The sequence below is a fragment of the Ursus arctos genome, unplaced genomic scaffold (genome assembly GCF_023065955.2).
Source record: "Ursus arctos isolate Adak ecotype North America unplaced genomic scaffold, UrsArc2.0 scaffold_15, whole genome shotgun sequence".
NCBI lineage: Eukaryota > Metazoa > Chordata > Mammalia > Carnivora > Ursidae > Ursus > Ursus arctos.
Genome location: NW_026622819.1, coordinates 36,366,089 through 36,376,494, shown reverse-complemented (window position 1 = coordinate 36,376,494; position 10,406 = coordinate 36,366,089).

Genomic DNA, 10,406 nt, shown 5'->3' with positions numbered 1-10,406 from the left:
ATGTAGACTTTTTTTTTTTTTTTTTTGGTCAGAGTCATCCACGTATGACCACTTTCAGATAATTTAGAGACACTTCTTACAAATGTATTAGCTATGGATCCAAAGAGTTTCTTGGGCCAATAGTATCTGTCTTTCTCATCAGAAAATCAATTCAAATTTTTAGATGCCATTCAAATTTACATGGGCTAAATACTTTTTGTTGATTGAAGTCTATTTTTCAGTCCATTCACATATTGCAGGTTTTACGGAGCCTTGTGGATTTGAACACCTAGTTACTTCTCTATCTCGCCCTTCTACTACCTTAGGTGAGGGCCTTACAATTTCTTACCAAGCACTTAACTAGTCGTCTTCATTTCCAAATCATCTTTACATTGCTCTAAGCAGTGCCTTATAAATCCCTAATTTGAGGGGCACCTAGGCGGTCCAGTCGGTTGAGCAACCAACTCGTCACTCAGATAGGCCAGGTTTGGCTCAGGGCTTGATCTCATGGATCATGAGGTCGAGCTCCAAGTCAAGCCCAGCCTGGGCTCCACATTCAGCAGGGACTCTGCTTGAAGATTCTCTCCCTCTGCTCCTCCCCACCACTCGTGCTTGCAAATGCGCATGTGCAAACGTGCTCTCTCTCTCTCTCTCTCTAAAATAATGAAAATAAATCTTTAAATAAATAAATCCCTAGTTTGATCATATAATTTCCTTCTTAAAATCCTTCAGTGACACAAGGTTTCCTACACTGTAAAATCCACAGCTCTTAGAATGGCATGAGTTTCACGATCACTCTGCCAGTGTTTCTAAATTTACCTCTCCTGCCTTCTTAGCCCTGGTGCCACCCTGATTCAAATATGCATTTCTCTAATCATATTAGGAGAGGATAAGTTCTCTTATCCTCATTCAATTCTTGTTGCCTTTGCATTAGCTGTTGTTCACTTAGCGGAGGATGGCCTTCCTTTTTGCTTGTCTCCCCTACTGCCTGTCTCATATCCCTCCTATTCACCTATTAAGTCTCAGTTCAAATGTAGTTGCCTATGGGAAGCCTTCACTAATGTTCCCTGACCCAGTCAGGGTTATTTTTATTTTGTCTCCATAATGACGCTACCCCCCCTGGATTTTTGCATGCATGCGTCGTATTGGTGGAAGAATTGGCCAACAAACATGCACAAACATTGCACAACTATAAACTTTGAAAGTTAATGATACTTTGGCAAACAGGATGAAATATGTTGTTAGATAAATAATGAAAGTAATTATTTGCCATAAACGAAGGCTGAGAAACTTTTGAGAAGACCCCTGCTTTACATATCAGTGTATAATGTCCTAGGCATTTTTCATTCACAGTCATTCATTAAACAACTGTATATTGAGCACCTCCTAGCATAAGTTCTTATATAACTTTAAGAACATTGTGTTTATATGTGTGGACAGTGGGGATGGGGAATAAAATGAATTATGAAGTCTTCTATCCTTTGTGGATCTACAGACTTTTTTCCCTAAGGTTATTCTCAATCTTTAGTAAGTGTCTGAGATGTTTCCCATCGTGATGGAATGAGCTGAACTAGAGATGCCATCAAAGTCCCTTTTCCCTGCGCACACACACGTATGTACATGGGCACGTAGAAAGGTTGGTCAAATAAAATAAAAAGTTAAAAGTTCGGTTCAAAGTGATGAGTAAAAAATACACAGATCTTAAAAATGGAGAGAAATCAAAGTAGTAATGAGAAGGTTGAAACTTTAGCCGCCCATTGAGATTGGTTTAGATAGAGGCCGAGGGCCTAGGCACTAAAAATTTCAGGTTCCAGTGACCATGCACAACGGGAAAAAAGAGCCACAATTCTGAATATTGAGATTGTTAAAGTGGGCTCCTACATAAACTCTGAAGCTTTGAAGTGCTCCTTATTCCCAGCTACTAGAAAAGTCCATACACCAATGGTAAAAAGAAATGGGAGAGCTTACGGTCAAAGGATTTGGGGCCTAAAAATAAGTTGTGGGCATAAAAAATGATCTCTTAGAGGAAAGAAAAATAAAGAAAGAATGTGAGAGAGGAACTGTTCAAAGAGATAATGTCTAAAAATTTTTCCATAATTAAAGAAAGATATGTTTTTAACTTTAATCAAATCTTTTTTTTTTTTTTAAGATTTTATTTATTTATTTGACACAGAGAGAGAGAGAGCACAAGCAGGGAGAGCACAGAGTGAGAGGGATAAGCAGGCTCCCCACTGAGCAGGGAGCGTGATGCCAGGCTTGATCCCAGGACCCTGGGATCATGACCTGAGCTGAAGGCAGATGCTTAACTGAGACACCCAGGTGCCCCAAGGAATCAAATCTTATTTTGTCCACTTGTGGACAAATGTCCTCCTTCAGCAAATGTCCCTGCATCCCTCCTCACCGAGGAGCAAGAATATATGCAGAAAATATAAAAATATTTGCAGAAAATATGACTTACAATGAAAATCCAAGAAATGAGATTTTTTTTTTAAAGATTTTATTTATTTATTTGACAGAGATAGAGACAGCCAGCGAGAGAGGGAACACAAGCAGGGGGAGTGGGAGAGGAAGAAGCAGGCTCCTAGCGGAGGAGCCTGATGTGGGGCTCTATCCCATAACACCGGGATCACGCCCTGAGCCGAAGGCAGACGCTTAACCGCTGTGCCACCCAGGCGCCCCCAAGAAATGAGATTTAATTAGTATTTCTTTGATCCCTAAATGTTTTTCTTTGAGAGAGGGATATTTTAATTTTATTTTAAAATGAAGTAAAATTGACTTAATTCTGGTGTACAATTTTATGAATTTTAACACATGCATAGACTTGTAACCACCACCACAATCAAGATACAGAATATTTCCATCTCCCAAAAAACTCCCTGATCCCTCTCTTTATGGGTGACCCTCCCCAACCATCCATAAAGCCTGGAAAACATGAATCTGTTCTCTATCAATGTATTGGTTTTCCCCACCCTCAGGTATGTCATATACTAGAAATCATACAGCATACAACCTTTTGTAACAGGCTTATTTTATTTACTCAGCTTTGTTCAAGTTGCTGCATATATCACGGGTTCATTCTTTTTACTGCTGAGTGTTTTTCCATTGTATGCAAGTATCACAGTTTGTTTTTCCATTCACCTATTGAAGAATATTGGGGTTGTTTCTAGTTTTCTACTATTCTAAATAAAGCTGCTATAAGCATTTGTATACAAATTATAGTGTGAACGTAAGTTTTCCTTTTTGTAGGGTAAATACCCGGAAGTTGAAGTTCTGGGTCATATAAGTGTATGTTTAACTTTATAAGAAACTGCCAAACTGTTCTCCAGAGGAGCTATAAAATTTCCTGCTCCCACCAGCAATGTATCCAAGGGGCTTATAATTTGTTGGTAAAGGCATACATGAAAAAAATTATAATGCTTCAAAGTAGGGAAAAATACTTAAAAATATTTATTACTTATAATAAAGGAATTAGAAAAGTCCATGCAAGTGAAGGTAGCATTTGAATTGACCTATAGGAGAAGATGGCCATTCCTAGTCCCTGTAGATCCTTTCACAAGACACTTAGGCAACTGCCTTCCTTGACTCTAAGATTGATAAATGACAGCCTGCTCTTAGTAGACTCTTCCCTATACAGTTATGTAATATGAGAAAGTAGGTTTACTTTTTTACTGTGTAACTATCTACCAAATGTATCATACTTTACATAAGACCGTGCTCTGTTGTTTGAAGACCATATGCTTTGGAATCATGCATTCACGTGTTTGAAAGCCCAGCTTCTTTACTCATTTACTAAGGCACCTTTGAGAAGTGTTATGGGTTGAATTGTGACCACCTAAATCTCGCATGTTAAAGTGCTAAGCCGCATACCTCAGAATGTGGCTTTATTGGGGATAGGGTCTTACAGAGGTAATGAACTTAAAATGAAGTCATTAGCATTGGCCCTAATCCATTACGACTGCTATCTTCATAAGAAGAAGAAACTGGGAGACCGATATGGCTAGAGAAATACAATGTGAGGACACAGAGAGAAGACCGTCATCTATAATCCGAGCAGCGAGAGGTCCAGAACGGATCTGTCCTGACAGTCCTCAGAAGGCACCAAGGCCGCCAACTCCTTGATTTTGGACTTCAAGCTGCCAGGGCTGAGACAAGAAACTTCTGTTTAATTCACTCCATTTGTGGTACTAGGTTATAGCAGCCCTAGCAAACTAATACAGCAAGTTACTAACCTTTCCAAACCGGCAGTTTTCTCACCTATAAAAAGGGAATAGTGACTTACTTCACTCTGTTGCCAGGAGTAGTGAATCAAAAACTGTATGAGAAATTACTTCTGCATAAAAAGGGTATTGGTTTAGCCCGCAGCAGACAGTGTGTAGCATATGCTGTCGGTATCCTACTTGTGTCCCTGGAGCACGCAGTGTGCTTTCCTGGACTTGTCTCTGGCGGCTGTGTCTTTGCCTGAGGGCTCTTCCTTCCACTCCCCGCCGCCCTCCAGCTACAGCCGTGGAAAGCCTTGCCCAAACGGAGCAGGCCAGAAGGGAAGAGGGGCTGGGAACTTTTTCAGTCTGTTCTGCAGTTGCACGTGTGTGATTTGTTTGGAGGAAAGGCTCACTCCAGCCTCCTCCAACACAAGAGAAAAAGGGAAATATGAACACATGTTCTCTACTTGCCAGACTGTCGCTCTGTCTAATTGTGTCTTTAGAAAAGAGAAAAAGCCAAAACTAAGCAACGCAAACAAGGAGCAATATAATAGTTTTGACCTTCTTTGTTCCTCTTTACACCAATTGTTTCAATTCTTAGAAATGCAGAGTTTCTTTGAGAATGCAAAGAGCCTTTTCCAAGAATATAAAATCTTGCAAGTCTCCATTTTTGTTTTTATTCAAAGAAGTATTGGCCAGACTTGCCAGATTTTCAGAACTGCCAAAGAGAAGAAAAAAGTTTTCAAATAAAGATGAAAGTTTAGAATGAAGAACAGACAATTTGATCTTCCTCACCTCTTTCTTTCATTTGTTGTTTGAAAGCCCAATGTAATCCTTTTTTTATAGTAGATTCTTAGTTTACAGAGGACTTTCAGATGCTATTAAGAGGCAGAGGTTAAAAAGAAGTCTTAAATCATTAGACATACAAGCCTAGATTTCTGAGGTTGAACAAATGTACAAATGTTTACATGCTGTTCCAGGTCTGAATGATTACATAGCCTCTCGGCTCATGGCTTGGAAAAGATCCTTTTTTCCCCATACTTTCCTCATATATGTTAAGTGTATTATATTCATTCATGCCCTCTCTATTTTAAATTATTTTAAGGAGAGTAAATAAAAGTGAAAATCAGTATGAGCATTTTTTCCCATCAAACTATTTGAAAATAAATATTTCAATCACTTTTATTTTGTGTTTTAGAAATGGAATTGTACTAAGTTAATATTTAGTAAACACTTTTGTATAGAGGTTATTACTTCTAAAATATAATTTATATAGAAAGCGCATGGGTGAAAAGATTTATAAAAATAAAAAGGAATTTTTTCATGTGAGTATATGGGTCCCTGTAAAGAAAGAAAGGCACGCATTTTAACTTTTTGCAACTTTTAGTGTAACTACCAAGTTTAAAATTGTTGAAATAGCTCACTGTATTAGAACTTCCTTCCAACCTATGATTTGCTCTCTCACTTCTCCCAGATGTCACTCATGTGTTACCTTTTAGGGAGGCCTTCCCTGACCATCATGGTTGAGATCAGTCCCTCCTCCCAGCTCCATCATTAGAATGTGCTAGTATTAATTACCTGATTAAAATATCATTGTCCTTCCTACATAGGTTATTTTATGTAGATATTATACAGGTAAATAACTATGATAATGAATTTGAAGCCATATTATTTAAAACCATTATTTTAAAGACATTTATTTAGGAAGCCTAACACATATTGAGATATATTTCATGGGTACTACAACAAATTATTGAAATCAATCATTGCAAACCAAACACAGCAAAGAAAGAATTTGTGTCCTCCAACATAGAGACCTAACATTTATTAAATTAAGCCCCACTGCTAAAACCCTGGGTTAGTTGTCTTTACAGGAAAACTAGAATCAAAATCAAACCTTTAAATGAAATACTAATAATAACAGAAGAAAAATTGCTAAACATATAATTTTACCCAAATTTTATATTGATGTTGAAATTTAAAAATGCAGTTTATAAATTCTGCTATATTACTTATAGTTAGAATAATTTTGAAGAAACTCAACTAAAAAGTGATGTTAATAGATCTAAGGAAGACGCTGGCACTCCATAGACACTTCTCATTTATGGATGGAATCTATTCTTAAAGACACGGGCAAAAATGAACCCCTGTAATATGAGTCTTACATGGTTGTTGGGTATTTATTTCAAATCAGAGATTGCACAGTTAACACCACTCAAAATTATCTTCAGTACCTCGAGGGCTGAAGCAACTGTCTTGTATTTTTTTTCTGTAATAACATCTCATATTTTGATTAATAGCTTTGTAAGTTGATTCAGCAAGATAACCAATATAAACTGGAATTCACATCAAGGTAGTAAAAATAATTTTCAGTTTAGTCTTGTTTCCTCAGGGTGAGATCTATAATTCCTTAGCAATAGGAAAGGTTTTCTAGACTCAAAGATCAGAGATCATCTCTTATTTAAGATTCAAAAGATGATAGTACTGGTCAACTGAAAAAAAATAGATGTGTATTTTATGTTAAAACAAAAGTTAATGTATGAGTTATTTGAAAGCTTTTGGCTTTTAACATTTTCTAACTAATTGAGCTTTCTTTTTATGTGAAACAATGGTATTAGCACACAGTAAACAAATAAACAAAAAAGTAGCTGTGTTCTGGTTGTGCTTAAACCTAGGATTCAGTCCCCACCCTCTGCCAGGCTGGAAATTGACAAGCATTACTCTTATCCTCATATTGAGTTTTAGTAACTTAGTAAAATAACTTAGATGACAGATTTGCATGGAAACTTATTCTCTGCTAAAGTTACAGAACAGTTTTATAGTCACACAATCTATTAACTATGGGTCACCAACTCTATCTAGCTTTGTGATGTCATGTCAACACGAAATAGCAAACTCTTGTAACCTGAGTATCTTGGTAAACATCTTGGCTTTTCGAGATGGCTTGGTCAGAAAGAATTTAATACGTGAAATGAGCACAGACTGTTCAGTCAGACCTCAGTTTGAATTTTGACTCTGTTACCTTCTAGACACCTGACTTCAGCAGCTGTCTGTGTCATTGAACCTCAGTTTCCATATCGTTAAAATGGAAATCATAATAGCTGTACTGCAAATTAACTTAATTAAAAACTGAAATATATTTAGTATAGTTCTAGACATTCTTTTAGGACCCAATAATTAAGAGCTCTCATTACAGTAGAAAAAGACTTGTAACAGTGTTTCGATGTAAATAGCAGCATTACACGGATCTGCTTTTCACCAGCAAACGACTCCATTTGTGGGTTTCATGACGTTCCCACTTAGAGCTTTTATAAGGTATGGCCCAGGCGTCTCTTTCACTCGTCGAGACAGAGAAGGTTTTAACTGACACAACAAATTCAGGGTTGGGCCTATCTTAGATATGTCCCCCAAAACACAGAGTTTACTATAAATTAGTGCAAGGCAGAGAGACGTCGGCAGTTAACCAAACCTGCCACCACCATCACCAAAACAAAACAAAAAACTGAGCCCTTTCAGCTTCTCTTACTTTCTGGAATTTTCTTTCTAATTTTATCTAAACTCCTCTTTCTCTACCTATTTTCTCAGTGCTGCAGTTCTTATGGATTTCTACCATTCTTTCCCTCTTCCCACACTTTCCTCCTCTCTGGTCTCAACTCAACTTCTCTCATGTTTCTTGGTTCAGTCACTCACTCACTCAGTTGGTTAAGCCTCTGACTCTTGATTTCGGCTCAGGTCATGATCTCAGGGTCATAGGCTCGAGCCTCACATGGAGCTCAATGCTGGGTGTGGAGTCTGTTTATCCCTCTCCCTCTACTCCTCCCCCTGCTCACTTTCTCTCACTCTCTAAAATTACTAAATAAGATCTTCAAAAAAAAAAAAAAAAAAAGAGAGAGAGAGACAGAGAGAAAGAAAAGAAAATGTGAAATGAATCTTTTATATTATGAACCACAAAAATTATAGTTTGGGTCTTCTGTGAAGGAAAACAGGACTAATTAGTCAATTATTTGTATTATAATTTAAAAAAAATGTGTAATTACGCCATATATTTTCAGCCATGTAGTCCCAGATTATATGTGAGTGCTTTTTAAAAAATACAAAATAAGGGTAGAAATATCCTTTTATAAGATGACAACAAAGTTCCTCTTTTGCAATTTAAAATGTGAGGGTCCCATTTCTCACGTGTGTCACAGGTGGCTGTGCAGAAGTTAGACTTTGTTTCCTCTTTTCCTTATTGCTCCGTGTTGTACGTGTCAGCTTCTAGGATGATTGAGCATCTTAGCCTATTAGGGTCAGGATGGATTTGGAAGTGTGAGATGGGATGAGTGATAAGAGGGCAAACACATCGGAAGGAAAAACAATTTCCTGGCATAATAAAATTTAAAGTAACCCACCAGCAGAGCCAGGCAGGTGTCTCTAAGGTTCTAAATAATGGCACTTTTCTTTTTTTTTCTTTTAAGATTTTATTTATTTATTCGACAGAGATAGAGACAGCCAGCGAGAGAGGGAACACAAGCAGGGGGAGTGGGAGAGGAAGAAGCAGGCTCACAGCGGAGGAGCCTGATGTGGGGCTGCATCCCAGAACACCGGGATCACGCCCTGAGCCGAACGCAGACGCTTAACCGCTGTGCCACCCAGGCGCCCCATAATGACACTTTTCTAATAGCAGATTAGACGTGAAACAGCTCCTTATATTAATGGTGAAAGATTAATATGAATGGAAAATAAATATTAAATTGTGTTAAGATGCTATAGGTTTGTGTGTGTTTGTGTATTATATATGTATAATACATACTATTTTATATTTTATTATACATGTTATATTATACAGTATACATTATACTATATATTATAGAGTAATGTATTTTTATATTTTTATATATTACTCCATAAGATACTCTTGTTCTGATAAGATACTATGCTTTAATCATCACAGGAAGAAACTCTTGGTGATCTTCCTATAAGGTAGAAAAGTAATGTGAAGATATATCTAAATTTTAAAATAAATTTATTCCAAGGTTCACTTGAACCACAGTGACTAAACACAAGCAAATCCTTGGGTGATATATGCCCTTAGGGAAGTCACTTAATTGGATAATTAAGGATTTACATCATCCTCAAGTGGGTATCTTATTCAGCAATGACCCTTGATTGTGATCTAATGTTTATGGGGAAAACCATAGAAATTTAGTTCCAAAGAGACTGGGGAAAGGGCTTCTATTTGGGGAGATGAATAAAAATGAGAGAATCAACCCTCATGTAAAGTCATCATAGAGATGGGTCTGTGGAAGATGGAAATGAGGGCTGGGCTTAGAGGTATTCAGATTCACTTAAAATAAGTTTAAAAAACAAAACTCATTCTACGTTCAACTCAAAAGTATCTATTGGACCACTATGTCATGATTTAGTTTTGTGCCTTCAGTTTTCTTCTAAGTTCACTGCGTTGTAATTTACATAAATGAAATCCACCCGTGTTAAATGCACAGTTTGATGAGTTTTGTTCATCTTGTATCATTAGGTAACCACCACCACAATAGAAATACAGATCATCTTTCAAAAAGTTCCCTTAGGTTGCTTTCCTTTTGTAAGCGAGCAAACTGAAATGTACAGAAATTAACCATCTAGCCCCGGGTTTCAAAGCAAACTTGTGGCAAAATCCGTCTTAACATTTAATTTAATTCACAAAGCTGTCATTGAGGGTCTGCTATGCTCCAGTCACCAAAGTGAAAATAAAAGAGAAAGGCCTGGATAAAGCAAGGAGGGGGGGTGGGGGGAGAGAGAGAGAGATACCATCCCTAACCTCAAGGAGAAGCAGAAAAGCAAGGGGATTTGACAACTGGTTAAAATATAATACAAAGGAAACATCAGAAGAAAGAATGCAAAAGGGCACAGAAGAAGAAGCACATGACATCCTGAAGAAGAGGAGGAAACCAGAGGCGTTTTCATCCATAAAGGGATCGTTGAGGTCAGATTTGATCCTCAAATTAGTGAGGAAGCACTTTGGGGAGGATTATTTTCATTCGGGTATTTATTCATTCTTCCAAGTAACATTTCTCTCAGTCTCAGTATGTATCAAGCACTATGATACGAGCTGAGGATTCAAGGGTGAACCAGAAAGGACACAGCTGCTTATGATTAAGAAATAGTGAAGGGGTGGGGATTGGAGGATTTAAGATTCCCGAAAACATGTACTAACAAAAAGCACAAGGAAATATTAAAACATAAAAAAGG